General features: G+C 41.6%; 1 pseudogene; it reads left to right on the plus strand.

The window, feature by feature from the left end:
* Nucleotides 1–3,133: 3,133 nt before the first annotated feature.
* On the plus strand, nucleotides 3,134–8,650 carry LOC101407906 (olfactory receptor 56A4-like; annotated as a pseudogene).
* Nucleotides 8,651–15,002: the final 6,352 nt, after the last annotated feature.

Raw genomic sequence — 15,002 nt, forward strand, 5'->3', positions numbered from 1 at the left:
TGACTAGGATTGCATTGAATCTAGAGATTAATCAGACTAATATAGTTATCCGACATTCTTCTAGTTAGTGTTTTCATGATACATTTTTTCCGATTATTTTGTTTTCAACCATTCTGGGTGCTGATGTCTAAAGTGTGTCTTTTATAAGCAACATAAATATATTCAATCTGGTAGTCTTAGTCTTTTACTTGGAATACTTGGTCTATTTATGTAAATGCAGTTACTGGTTGCTTTATAGCTACCATCTTATTATTTGTATATTTAATTCACATATTTTATATGCCTTCTTATAACTCTCTTGTCTTATTTTGGATTAATCAAATTTTTATACAATCGTTTTTACTATTATTTTGGTGATAATCCTAGAAATAAAAATGTGTATCCTTGACTTACTACAATCTAATTAAACGTATATAATGAATGCTCAGGATTCCAAATAATTGTTTGCCTTTAAGTGACATAGTTTCCTTGTGTAAAGATATTTCTAAAATTTGATAAAAAGTAATGATAAGTTATCATAAAGTACTTATGTTAAAACAATTTTTCAAGAATTCAGCTAATATGTAAGATGAAGTCATTTCATAAGTCTAATGACATTTGTCTTCTTACAGGGTCTCTCCATACGTCCTCCGTGTTCCTGAGTGATATTCATTTCCATTACAAATAATACATCTCAGTTTATACAACTTTCAAACATCTCAAGAGAAACTATAAGCTGATGACCACTCTGTCACTCCACCTGAGTTTAAATGCAGACATCTCTTTTTACATTAGAAATGTATCTGCAGGGAAGCAGGAGGCCATGGGAGCAGGATTCCCAAAACGACTTTTCATGTTTCCAGCCACAAGAGAGTGGCTATTTTAGAGAAAGAATCTTCATAAGGTCATCCAGGAGCCACAAGCAGAAGGCCCGTGAGAAGTTGGGGAGTCACACATTGCCTGAAAGCAGCTGGATGGTCAAAACTGCTGTTTGGACCAGACTTTCTCCATAAGTATTTTTGGGAACAGTACATTGGAAAGCCAACCGTAAGTGGCATTTTGAGTTTGATCCTTGACTGAAACTGAATTCTTTGTTTATTTCTGAGAATGTTATTGCACCCTCGGATGCTAGTGTGTGAAGACCCTGAAGATCATTGATGTTGGAAGAGTGTAAGCACATTAGAATGTGGGTCAGCTGAGTTCACAGAAGGTCAGCTCAGGTCTGTCTCTGCAGGAAGTCTGACTGGAGAACATTCCTTCCTTGAATATTAGAGGCATATTGTAAGTGTATGGATTTGTACCACCTGCCACAAAGAAAAATGAAGACCTTATCCTTGACCTTAATGAGCTTTGGTCCTTCTCGGAGAGATGACTAAGAACCGTAGATCCAGGCAGAGAGATAAAACCGTGAGAAAGGAACCCACATAATTCCCAAAGGGTCCATGGGGGGAGGATAACTTTCAAATTGGGAGACCAAAGATTGGCCATAACTGTGCTTAAATAACTAAAGAAAATGGGAGAAGCCGCCAATCTGATGTCTGAAGCTGAGCAGAGCTGTAGCTAGGGCTGGCTGAACTGAGGCAGCAGTCTTGATTAGGGATAGTCTAAATCATGGTTAGGTCAGTTATCACTAGTGAGTGTAGCTCTGTCATTCTCATAGTGTTGCTCCTGAAGTAGCAGCATCAGCATTACCTAGTATTTTGTTAGAAAGGCAAATTCTTGGGCTTCCCCCCAGGCTTACAGAATTGGAAGCCCTAGGGTTTGGGCTCAGCTGTGTTCCAACAGCTCTTCAGGTGATTCTGATGCACACTCACATTTGAGAACCACTGGTCTAGGTAAAACTCTGATGAGAAGTCCATACTATATATTCGAGGGAAAAAAAAAAAGCAGATCCAAATCTTGACTGGGAGATTTTTTGTGCCTGGGGATCCACAACAACATGCCTCCAAATACACCTATAAGAGATGATTTTTCCTATGCTTCAGAAGAGAACACAGCAGAACCTGGCAACTTCGGTACCAGCAGGATCCTCGATGTTTAAGAGGTTACTCAAAGATAATGAAGCTCCAGGCTGTGTAGCATCATGTCCTGGGACATGTTTAAGTATTCCTTCACTTCTTCCCTTGCCTTAGAAGCCTCATTTCCTTATTTTTTCTCCTTTTCCTGGGAAATACAGGTTGTTGTTGTTTTTAAACAGTTAGTTACCAAAGACGCATGAAAATAGGATACTGCACAGGTATCTTTTATATTTATTGTTCTCACCAATAGGTTGCTTTTTTTTTCCTCACCACTAAATTCCTTTTTTTTTTTTTTTCCATTTTGCGTTGTTCAGCTTTTTACTGATTGCTAAGCAGAAGTACCAGTGGTTTATGGTAGAGCAAGATATGGAGATGCTATATTATATTAGTCAAGGCATTATGATATGCTCAACAATCTGTCGATCTCATATATCTAAACTGGTCTTCTTGAGGGCCTATCATTTCACCATGTGCATGGTGTTTTTCTCTGTGCTGTCATAAAAAGATAAGATTCCATTGCTGGCAGATGGAGCATAGACTTGTTGGATGACAAATAGGAACATCAATGAGTATAAGAAAGTTTTATTGATGCTTTAAGAGCAGCACGCTTAGGATATTTAAGGATCATAGAGAAACATTGGAAAAGAGAGGCATCTATGTATGTAAAAAGAGTAACAAGAAAAAAACACATTTTTTTGTGTACATTTCTAAGAGGTGTAACTCTTGATACAAATAGAATGGGACAAGCAGAATTTAGTTATTTGAGGGCAAGAGAGTTGGTTCAAGGAGAAGAATATGACGCATGTAAAAACACAGAGGTGAGACATCAAATCACGTTCTATAGGTGGCGGGGTCTAGGTGTGGAGTTGGAACACACGTGAAGGGAGTTGGAAAACAGTCATGTAAAAGGAGTTACTCTTTATTCATAAAATTATAAATGCTAAGGAAATTGTTTTAACAAGGAGTGATGTGGTCTAATTTAAATTTTAGACAGATTCTATGTCAACTGAATTGCGGTGAATCTTGACGGCCTAGAATGGAGGCAGATAGATCAGTTAGAACATTATTACGGAAATAGTCAAAACTTAAATTCATGTCTCTTTCTTTCCAGTCAGTTCCAGGCCCACCTGCCAGTCATGGTATTATCTCTCAACACCACAGGGACCAGGGTGACTGAATTCCAGATGATATGCTTCCCAGGAATGCAGGACACACAGCACTGGCTACCTATAGTCCTGGCTCCTCTCCTGGTTTTGGCTCTTGGGGCCAACTTTGTGTTATTGCTCGCCATCTGGCAGGAAGCATCTCTGTATGAACCCATGTACTACCTGCTTGCCATCCTCTCTATGCTGGTTGTCATCCTCTGCCTCGCAGTCATCCACAGGGTCAGACACTCCCGGGATTCACTCTTAGAGACTCAGTCATCTTTCTCTAAATAGCGCCTTTAGAGTAGTGTCCACTCTCATTCTCAATGCCCATGTTTTTTTTTAAAGTTTCATTTTTTTACCAACTGGCAGGCCCTCTCTCAGTGTCTCAGTCAGTGATATTCTAAGCTTTGACCTTCTTTTTACTTCTAGGGAGATTTTACTTGACTCTGAATGACTCTACCCTAACACCCAAGGGCTCTAGAATTTAATAATTTTATTTATTTATTTTTTCCCCAAAGCCCCAGTAGATTGTTGTACGTCATAGTTGCACATCCTCCTAGTTGCTGTATGTGGGACGCGGCGTCAGCATGGCCGGAGAAGCGGTGCATCAGTGCGCGCCCGGGATCGGAACCCAGGCTGCCAGCAGCGAAGCGCGCGCACTTAACCGCTAAGCCACGGGCCGGCCCAGGGCTCTAGAATTTAATTTCTAAAATGTAACTGGATGGAAGGGGCCTGCCCGGTGGCGCAAGCAGTTAAGTGCGCACGCTCCACTGCGGTGGCCCGGGTTCACTGGTTTGGATCCCCGTGGCGCACGGCTTGTCAGGCCATGCTGTGGCAGCGTCCCATATAAAATGGAGGAAGATGGGCACAGATGTTAACAGAGGGCCAGTCTTCGTCAGCAAAAAGAGGAGGATTGGCAGATGTTAGCTCAGGGCTGATCTTCCTCACGAAACAAAACAAAACAAAAAAATAAAATGTAACTGGATGTACATTTATGTCATATACTGATATAGGGAGCATAATTGGAGGTTTATGTGTATGGAGAGGTTGGTGGGTGCCCAAATATAAGTATTGGACTTACTGGGTTTGATGTTCTTGTGATACATTTAGATGGGCAGATGTGTCCAGTTGGAGTTTGCGTAAGACCTCTGGAGATCAGGAAAAGACAGGCTAGAAATAAACATTTTTAAACAAAAAGCACGGTCTATAGATGGAGAGAAAAAGAATAAGTCAGGCTTTGTAGATGGGGATGCACATAGAAGGTATTTGAAATTAAGATTCTGTCTCAGCTGGGATTTGGGGGCTGTGGTTTTAGGATACGGATGGTTGAAGCCATCTGAGCCTTCTCCCAGGTTTAGGTACCCCAGGGTGGGAATGAATGCACAGTGTTTGAGAATAATGATTGTGGCAGGTCCTGCTCATCTTCTGGTTCAACTTGAAGTCCATCAGCTTTGCAGGCTGCTTCCTGCAGGTGTTCATCATGAATGCATTCCTTCCCATGGAGTCCTCCACCTTTCTGGTCATGGCCTATGACCATTATGTGGCTATCTGCCACCCACTGCGGTACCCATCCATCATCACTGAACAGTTTGTCAGTAATGCACCCATCTTCATTGTCTTCCGCAATTTGCTGGCCACACTGCCCACACCAGTTCTGGCTGCCAGGCTCAATTACTGTGCCAGCAATGTGGTGGAGAACTGTATCTGTGCCAACATTTCTGTAGCAAAGCTCCCCTGTGGGGATATTCACCTAAACAAGCTCTACCAATTTGTGAGTGTTTGGTGCCTGTTAGGTTCTGATCTGGTGCTCATCTTACTATCCTACCACTTCCTCCTGAGGGCTGTTATGCATCTGCACCCAGGAGGTGCAGCCACCAAGGTCTTGAGTACTTGTGGTTCTCATCTCATTCTTATACTTTTCTTCTAGACATTGCTGTTAGTCTTCATCTTCACAAACAAGGCAAGAAAGAAGGTGCCCTCAGAGGTACCCATTCTCTCAATGTCTTGCACCACCTCATACCACCAGCCCTGAAACCCATTGTTTATGGAGTATGAAGTCAGGAAATTAAGCAAGGATTCAAGTACCAGTGCTGAGAGATGTGAGTCAAAGATCAAGAATTATGGAAGTCTGGGCATGTTTTAGTAAAGGTTTAATCTGAATTTAATCTGTGTAACAAGAAACACAATATGACATCCATGCTGCTACCCTCATTTTGAACATAAACCTTCTTCAACCAATATCACAATATTTACCTTTACTACCCCATCCTCAAATCCTCACTGAACACATGTCTAGGTATTCATTATCTTCTTCATTCTGACCACTTTCCATCATGATTCCTCAATTATTCATTTATTAAGTAAGTATTTAATACTTACTTAAATACTTCTCAGTCTTTACATTCTTAGGACCTTTCACATTTAATTCATAAGGCCGAGATGGGACAGCACTTTAAATAGAATATGGGGGTATGTGTAGGATTGGGGAAACCAATGAGTACTTTATTTCAATAGTCTGGGTGAAAAGTGAAAATATCTTGGACTAAGGTGGTGAGTGAACATTGAAGTTGTGTCACAAGATTTGCTGAGTGTCCGTACGTAGGGTATAAAAGATAGAGAGCAATAATAAATGACACCAAGACTTTTTGCAAGGGCAGTTGGAAAGCCGAATTGCCATTAACTGAGAAGCTAGTTTTATATGTAATATCAAAAATTTCGCTTTGGACACTGAACTCTATTTCCATCCCAAACTCCTCCAAATGACTGCACTTTTGAAATGACTATTAAATATCTAAACAGAAAAGTAAAAGTAAGTAACTAGATATGTGGCCCTTTTCAAGGGCCAGATCTGTGCTGAAGACAGAAGTTTGAGTCATCAGGGTATAGATGGTATTTAAATCTCATTTAGATGTGTGATATAAGGTCTGTGAATTATCCACTCATTTCTATCCCTTTCTTCAAGAAACTTGTTCAAATGTTGGGTACCCTGGCTTAATGATTGTTTTCTATTCCCTGTAGACCCCCTCTCATTAAGAAACTGTGTTTAATTCTTTGTATTGGCAACATCTATCATTGTGCCTGGCTCATAGTGGGTGCTTTTTCAATTAATAAATGATTTTGACTCAAAACTTTTGGTCCCACTATGTGGCATCTGGATTATGGAGATTTGATCCAAAAATAATACTGTTTGTTGATGAAATTTCATATGTTGGGTTTAGCAAACATTAACAGTTATGCCATTTTTATAAGACATTAACATAATTTAACAGAGTAATGGCCTTCTTACATTCAAAATATAGGGTACAACTTTAAAGAAACGTGAAAATATTTACAATCTTGGCAAGGATTTTTTGGATTTGAAACTCAAAGCAAAGGCAACAAAAGCAAAAACAAAGTGGGACTACATCAAACTAAAAAGTTTCTGTACAGTAAAGGAAGCCATCAACAAAATGAAAAGGCAACCTACTGAACGGGGGAAAATATTTGCAAATCATATATCCTATAAGGGGTTAATATCCAAAATATAAGAAGAACTCATGTGGTCTGGCCTGGTGGCGTAGTGGGCAAATTTGTTGCATTCTTCTTCAGTGGCCCAGGGTTCACTGGTTCAGATCCTGCATGCAGACCTACACCACTTGTCAGCCACACTGTGGTGGTGACCCACATATAAGGTAAAGGAAGATTGGCACAGATGTTAGCGTGGGGCTAACCTTCCTCAAGCAAAAAACGAGGAAGAGGGCAACAGATTAGCTCAGGGCTAATCTTCCTGAGCAAAAAAATAAAAAAAAAAAACCTCATACAACTCAATAGCAAAAAAACAAACAATCTGATTACAAAATGGGCCCAGGATCTGAACAGACATTTTTCCACAGAAGACATACAGATGGCCAACAGGTACATGAAAATGTGCTCAATATCACTGGTCATCAAGGAAATGCAAATCGAAACCACAAGGAGATATGGTCTCACACCTGTTAGAATGATTATTATCAAAAATGGCGAGGATGTGGAGAAAAAGGAACGCTTGTGCACTGTTAGTGGGAATGTAAATTGGTGCAGCCACAATGGAAAACAGTATGGAGGTTCCTCATAAAAATAAAAAATTGAACTACCATATTATCCTGCAATTCCGTTTCTTGGTATTTATCTAAAGAAGATTAAAACACTAATTCAAAAAGATTTATGCACCCCCTTGTTCATTGTAGTATTATTTACAATAGCCAAGATAAGGAAACAACCTAAGCATTCATTGAAGGATGAATGGATAAAGAAAAAAAAGAAGGAAATCTTGCCATTTGCAACAACATGGATGGGCCTTGAGGGCATTATGCTAAGTGAAATAAGTCAGACAGAGAAAGACAAATACTGTATGATCTCACTTATATGTGGAATCTAAAAACAAAAATACAAGCTCATAGATACAGAGAGCAGATTGATGTTCACCAGAGGCAGGGAGTAGGAGGTGGGTAAAATGGGTGAAGGCAGTCAAAAGGTCCAAACTTCTAGTTATAAAATAAATAAGTCATGGGGATGTAATATACAGCATGATGACTATAGTTAATAATACATATTGCATATTTGAAAGTTGCTAGGGGAGTAGATCTTGAAAGTTCTCATGATAAGAAAAAAAATTTGTAACTATATACGGTGATAGATGTTAACTAGACTTATTGTGATCATTTCTCATATACAAATATTGAATCATTATATTTCACACCTGAAACTAATATAATGTCATATGTCAATTAGACGTCAATAAAAGAAAAAAAAAAGATGCAGTCAGCAAGATGTTATTAAATTCTTGGTCAATAGAAAGAAAACTTGAAACCTCTCATTGACCAGGCTGAATGCTAACCCCCTTCCCCATCCCACATCCTAGAATCCCTGTAAAGTGTATGTGGAAGGGTGACTGTTTTAGGTCTCCTTTATTTACAGCTGCTCCAGACAGGTTCAATGATCTACCATTTGGCTCAGATCTGCCTCCAGTGGCATCCAGTCTAGGAGTAATGAGGATGAAATTATGCAATCAATCAATATTAGAAGATGATGCTGTAGTGTTGACCTCTATTCCAATCAAACTTACCCAAGATATAATGTCTCTGTGTTGTAGCATTCCCTCTCTAGAACCATTATGATAATAGGATCTGGCCTTTGAACCCCAGCCTCTTCTTTTGTATGTCTCTGGTTGTAGAATTGTGTCTCTGCTTTGGTTGTGACCTGAGTTCCCAGTCTATTATTCTGCATTGGCCTCCAGTCCTGGACCAGGACTAGGATGATTGTCACTTTCTCAGAGCCAGTTCTCCTTTTTCTCCAAGGCATGATGCATCATGTCTGGAAAACAGGAAGTGATTCTAAATGGCCCGTTATAGAGAATATAGAGGGGTACAGGTGGAAAATGGGATTGGACAGGTAGGATCAGGCATGGAGCATGGAGCTTCTATGCCAGGCTAAGGAGTTGAAATCTTATCCTGCAGGAGAAAGGTTCTAAGCAGAGGCATGACCTAACTAAGTGTGTCTTTTAGAAAGATTATTCAGACAGCAGCCTGGACGGTGGGTTAGGAGGAAAACACAGTAGGAACAGGGATGGTAGAGAGCAAGCTGTGGTAGTAATCCAAGCAAGCAGGATGCCCTAAAAGTGTTGGAGAGAGAAGAGGTAGATAAGGCATGAGCATTGGGAGAACTGTTAAGTCCCTAAAGCCTTGCAGAGTTGAATGTCCCAGGCTTGGGTGATTGGTTGATGACATTTTCCTGAACAGGACACACAGGAGGAAGAGTCAGTGTAGGAAGAAATATACCAAAGTCCTTTTTGAAAACGTGAGGCCACTCCTGTGGAAGCAGACAAGGGCAGGGTGTTGTGGCCGGTGCTGTCATTATTTTAGGGTGGCTGAAGGAGTTGGGAGTCCTTGACTATGTCACTGTCCTATCCATGCCTTTGTCTCCTCCCTGGCAGGAGGAAAGCAAGTTATGATCACCTCCTTCCTCATGGGGGTGTAGGAGGCTATTTTTGTTTAGCTATTTCAAGAGCCGTGCCACATCCAGATGAAAGGAGCTCTGTTAGTGAGGAGCAGAAGGAGCGTGAGCACAAAGAAATGTTTAACAGGCTGCCTGAAGGGTAGGAGACAGGTTTGCAGGGGGTTTGTTCTGCCTTCATAATGAGATTTAAAGATCCAGAGATGAAAAAAAAAAGATACAAGCAGCAGAAGATATGGATTCGTTCTCTCTCCAGATGGATTAGCATTTGGATTGTTATTCCCAGATGTAACTGGCGAGGATTAAAAACCTACCATCCTTCTCCCACAAGGGGACAGGCACATGGAGGCAGTGGAGACCCAGAGGGGAACCTAAAGAGACAGCTGTCAGCTCATCAGCTCACCATAGGGACCGCTTTAAGCAGAGGTGTGGAGGCTAGGACCAGTCAGCCTTCAGGAGTGAGATGCTGTTCTTCCTGCGGTTCAGGGAGCCACCACGGGACCCTCCACCCTCACAGAGCCCAAGGGGACAGTACGCCAGACACCAGAGCCCAGAAGCCTGGAGAATATAAAAAGAATTTTGCTTGGTACTAAGCAGCAGCTGGCTCCTATTCAGGTAAGACTTTCCGAAATGTGCATAATGTCCTTTCTTCTCAGCTCACCCCTGAGGCAACCCCTCCAGCTGCACTTGGCTCCTACAAGCTGCTCCTTCCTAGGGGCTCTGTGAAAATGGGTCAGACTTTGTGAGTTGGAAAAACAACTTCTCCTCCAGCTTACAAGTTTTTTCTTCTGACTGCATGACTTGGCTCCTTCACACTCACCCTTCTCCTCCACTCCCCTCCCTGCCCGATCTCTACACTTGAGTCTTATCAATCTTTCAAGGCCCTGACAAATTGCACTTCCGCCTGAAGCCTTCCTAGATTCCCCAGTAGGATTGTGTCTCTTTCTCCTTGTTCTGTTGCACTGTATCTGATATAACCTTGTGTTAAGTCTACTTGCATTATATTTACTGTGATTCTAAGTTTCTCTTCACTCTTGATTTTCAGTTCTTGCAGAGCAAGGCTGTGTGGGGCTCATGGGGTTAGCGTCCAGGGCCATATTGAAGCTGTTCAATCAATGTTGTTGAATTCACTAGAATAGGTGAGTAAAAGCTGCAAGTTGTAGCGCTGCAGTGAGGAGAGGCATGCGTTCCCAAAATGAGTGTTTCTGCTACAGCTGCTGGATTTCATAACCGAGGTATTGCAGGGGGACTTAGGGATGTCCGGCAGGAGCCATGGTTATAGGCTTGAGAGTATCCACTGGCCAGGCCCTCCAGTGATTAGGAGGGGCAGTTTCATGCTCCTGGGAAAGGTTCTGGCTCAGACGTGGTGGGTTAAATCTTGGCTCCGTCTACCAGTTTTGAGCCCTGGAATAACAGAGCTCCTCTCTGATCCTCAATTTCTTCATCTGTAAAGTGACGATAGTCATTCCTACCCTTGCAGATAATTATAGGATGATAATTGTTTGGGCACAGTGCCTGACACCTAATAGGTATGCAATAAGTTCTTTGAATGATTCATTCATCAGTGGAGAATATAAACTAACAGAGGGCACAAGCTGGAGATGGGAGATCCACCGCCTGTGAACAAGGCTGGCTCTTGTGACGCAGGTTAGTGAAAATGTCTAGGTGTCAATGCATCTGTAATCTGGACTACTGAAACCTGAATTCTATCCCAGCTCCTCTGTAACCCGCAGAATATGCCAAATAACTTTTCTGAGCCCTGCCTACACCAGGTCAAAGCCGTGGTGCCTACTACCTCCACAGTGTTATCATGAGTAATAAACCGCCACAAGGCTGCTGACTCTTTTATGAAATGCAAACATATTGCACAGCCCTGCACTCAGCTCCTAGTAAGCAAGCCATGATTAAGGACAAGCTTTTATTATGATTTTTTTTCCTCTAGACTCTAAGCTCTGTGGTGTTGGAACATGTGTCTGTTTTGCTTCTCATTCTATACTCAGATCCTTAACACAGAACCTGACAGATGGGGGGGGGTCTCAATGAATATTTATTGAAGAAATGAATTAAGATTTGTCTGGCATTTATTAACCCTAAAGCATGGAGGCCATGATGGTCTCTCATGTTTGTTTATTCTATGGCATTCAATGATTTCTAGTCAGATGGGGGGACCAGTTCAAGTCAGGAAGTATTTCAGCTATTGAGTCTGTGATTGCATTGTATCATGAACAAAAATAAATCAATATTTTTCTTTTATTTCTCAATCTAATTATTATCTCTGTGCAATAATTAAGAATTGGGAGAAATTCTGTTTTTCTTATTTTTAGTGTTGACCAACAAACTTGTGATCTTGAATGCATGTTAATAATTAGTACTGATTAATTTAATTTACAAGATTGGGCACATAACTTCATGCTGGGAATTCTGCAAATTTTCTTGACCACAGCTCTGAATAGCCAGAGAACAATCTGAGTCCATGACCACTACGAGTTTCCTCTGAACTAAAGACCCACACTTCTGGCCCTGCCCAAACTCATGGCTCCAGGAGGGGAAAGGAAGAGGGATGCTACAATTTTTAATGTGCCAGGTCTTGTGAAAGGACTTTGCATTTGTGTGCAGTATTTTGTGCTGCCCACCAAATAAATATTTCAGATTCTTCTTCTGGATACACTTCCCTTCCCCCTCGAAGTTATGTTTAGCCATGTGACTTTGCTTTGGACAATGACATGTGAGCAGAATTGATGCAAATGAAGTTTTAAGAGCCAGCAGGCTATTTTGCCCACTAACTTTCCCTCTGCCATGGCAATGTGCCGCATAATGAAGCCTCCTTTAGCCTAGGAGCCAGAGTGAGGATGGCCTGGAACAGAGCTCCCAGCCGATTTCCCATAAGTGGGTGGCATTACGAAGAAATATCTTTGGAGATTTAAGACACAAAGTCTTGGGAAGCCATTTGTTACTGCAGCATAACCTGGACTATCTTGACTGATACAATATGTTAGTTCATTTAATTCTCATAAAAAAAGATCTACAAGGTGGTGTTAGCAGATGATTCTTCATGGGTCTCATGCATTTCTGCCCATCTTATAAGGAAAGCAATAGCTCCCTTTGTTTCAGGATATCTTCTCAAGGACATTTGTACAGCAGACAGCCTGGAAAGGTAGGGTTAGTTTCACTCTCCAGGGGAGAGAACAGACATCTTGAATTATAAATTCAAGATCCCTAAGCCTGGGGATCCTCTCCTGTAACACAGCTGTTACAGGCATGTGTGCAGGCATCCATCTGAGCCATTTGCAAGGGGAACTTACACAAACACGGTGATGTTCATGCTTTGCTATGCCATGAGTAATAAAGTCGGTGTGTCTGACCCAAAAGTCCACGTCTTCTGCCAGCATCTTTGAAGTTGTGGCAGGCTAACATGTTAGCTAGAAAGAGAGTAAAATTTCAGACTTTTGACAGTTCTTGACAGCAAGTATTAGCATGACTATTTCAAACATGACAAAACCGAGTCTCAGAGAGAATAAGTTACCCAAAGTCACACAACTATTAATTAGAAGATACCATTTTTCCCATTATTCCCCATTGCTTGCCATGAAAAAAAGAAAACTTTAAATATCATTCATTCCTTCCTATATTCCTGAATTCATTCATTCACTTATCCAATTAATGTGTATTAAATAACTACTTTATTTTAAGCACTATGCTAGGATGCTGTTTTCTAGAGTTCTTTAAAAACTAGCACTGAATTATCCCAACATACCCAGTTTTGATGCCTAAAATAAGACATTTGAGATTGTCTTAATCTGGCATAAGCTATACCCATTTTCAACTGCCTTCCTCTCAGCAAACAGATGACCTGGAGAGTGTAGCAAGGAGTCAGTTTTTCTATAAATTAACATCTCCCATTGATGCAGTGATAGGTCCTGGAGATCTCTGGAGTAAGCACAGAGTATGTGTAGAGTCAAAGACATATGGGGCCTTAATTACATGTGGCTCACCAAGGGCGTTCAGTCCCAAGCAGGGGCTTCACTCCATTTCCCTGTCCTCTCCTAGGCGCTGCACCAGGTTGAAGAGGAACCAGGGGCTTAGCATACCTAAGCTGCAATAGAAGTATGCACTACCACACTGAAAAGCCTCAGGGTATTAGATCCCAGGAAAACTGAGCCAGAGCCTCACATCCACCCTCTTAAGTCATCCTTTTCTAGTAGGACATACCGGAAGGGACTTAGGCCAATAGATCTAGGTTCCACTCTTAACTCCAACTCTAATCTACCACTTCATTGATTTTGATGAAAGTTTTTTAACTTCTCTGAGCTTCGATTTTCTTATCCATAGAGTAGGATAATAATATCTAATTTATAAGATTTCTATGATGATTAATAAGCGAGAGTCCACATGTAAAGCACAGTGGCTTTCAAGAGTAGGCTTTCAATAAATAGCAGCAACTCTGATTACCATCATCATTTTGTTCGACTGAGTAAACAGAACTTCCCTTTAAACAAAAAGAAAATTAGAGACTAGGTGCAGAGCCACTGGCTGAAAGCCAAAGGGAGAAGATAAAGCGTTATAATTGACTCTCCTGGGAAAAGCAATAAATCCAAGCAGCTGTGCTACTCCCTTTCTGTGGCAGCTTGAGAGGTGGGCTGTGTCAGAGAACTTCTGTCTCAGAACATGAGTGTCCGCCATGTACAAAGCACTCTGTGGGGTGATGTTGGGGACAGAGAGGTGGCAGTTACTGCCTTGCCTTCCAGTAGTTTATTATCTACAGAGATTGGGACAAACGGAGGATTAGATAATAAGAGAGAGATAATAAAGGAAGGTAATCATTATTATCTACCAAGATTGGAACAAAGAGAAACCGAGAAAAGGGAGGTAATGTGCATATGTGTTCACATTGGGTGAGCTTTCTTTCTGATGAAAGGGCGTTAAGACAGGCTTCATATAGGAATATTTGGGATGAGCACTGACAGAGGAAATTTCAAGAGAGACATGGGAAAAGGGAGGATGATTAAGGCAAAGGGAAAATAGGGAATCTGACAAGGGTTGTGTCCAGGGAACAGCGAGTAATGTGGTTTGGCTAGCAAGTGTTATGGGGTAACCAGGAAACAGAGTCTACACAATGGATGGGCTTGACAGTATGCTTAATCTGGTCATCAGTGAAGAGTGGCAGCCTCAGAACTATATTTAAGGAAGATTCATCCGGCAACAGTGTGTAGGACGAGGTGGAGGAGGAAAAGGTTGGCAGCAGACAGACCAACTAGGTAAGTACGCAGCACCTGAGGCACGCAAAGTGGGAGCCATGAATGGGGGCGGGAGAGGCAGTGAGACTAGAAAGGGTGATTCCAGGAAAGGTAAAGATGCTGGATCCAAGGAAGAGAAGCTAGAGGAGAAGCTGGACAATACATAAGCCTGCCCAATACAGGATCAGGGGGAGTAGCAGTGTAGAGGTTAAATGACTGCAACTATCTGATTTTTATTAAAAACAACATTTAAAAAGAACAGCCATTCTATTGCCACCAGGGTATTTTGTTGTTCTGCTGGGAGAAGAGAAGCTCTCAAAATGTTTTATCCAGCAGAAACTAGAACACTGTTGTTATAAACTTTCTTTCCCAAACTAATTCCCTGAGCTTATGTTGCCAGAATACCTCCTCTCCAGGGCAGTTCTGCCTTCACTCATTGACTTGCAAGATCCTGCTAGAAAATCTTCCACCCAGGCTCCAGCATGCAGCGGATGGCTTCAGTGGGGCTGTGGAACTCATTGTGGTGCAGCTCACCCAGGATGGTTCTGAGAAAACCGACAAACTGTGTGGTATCATTGGAAAGAAACAGCATGCTATCATACCTACAAGGATTCTCTTCAGGAGCAAATCAGAGCCTGTTGAAGGCCCTGGGG

Source organism: Ceratotherium simum, chromosome 7 (genome assembly GCF_057802395.1).
Source record: "Ceratotherium simum simum isolate JZ-2026a chromosome 7, ASM5780239v1, whole genome shotgun sequence".
Lineage (NCBI taxonomy): Eukaryota > Metazoa > Chordata > Mammalia > Perissodactyla > Rhinocerotidae > Ceratotherium > Ceratotherium simum.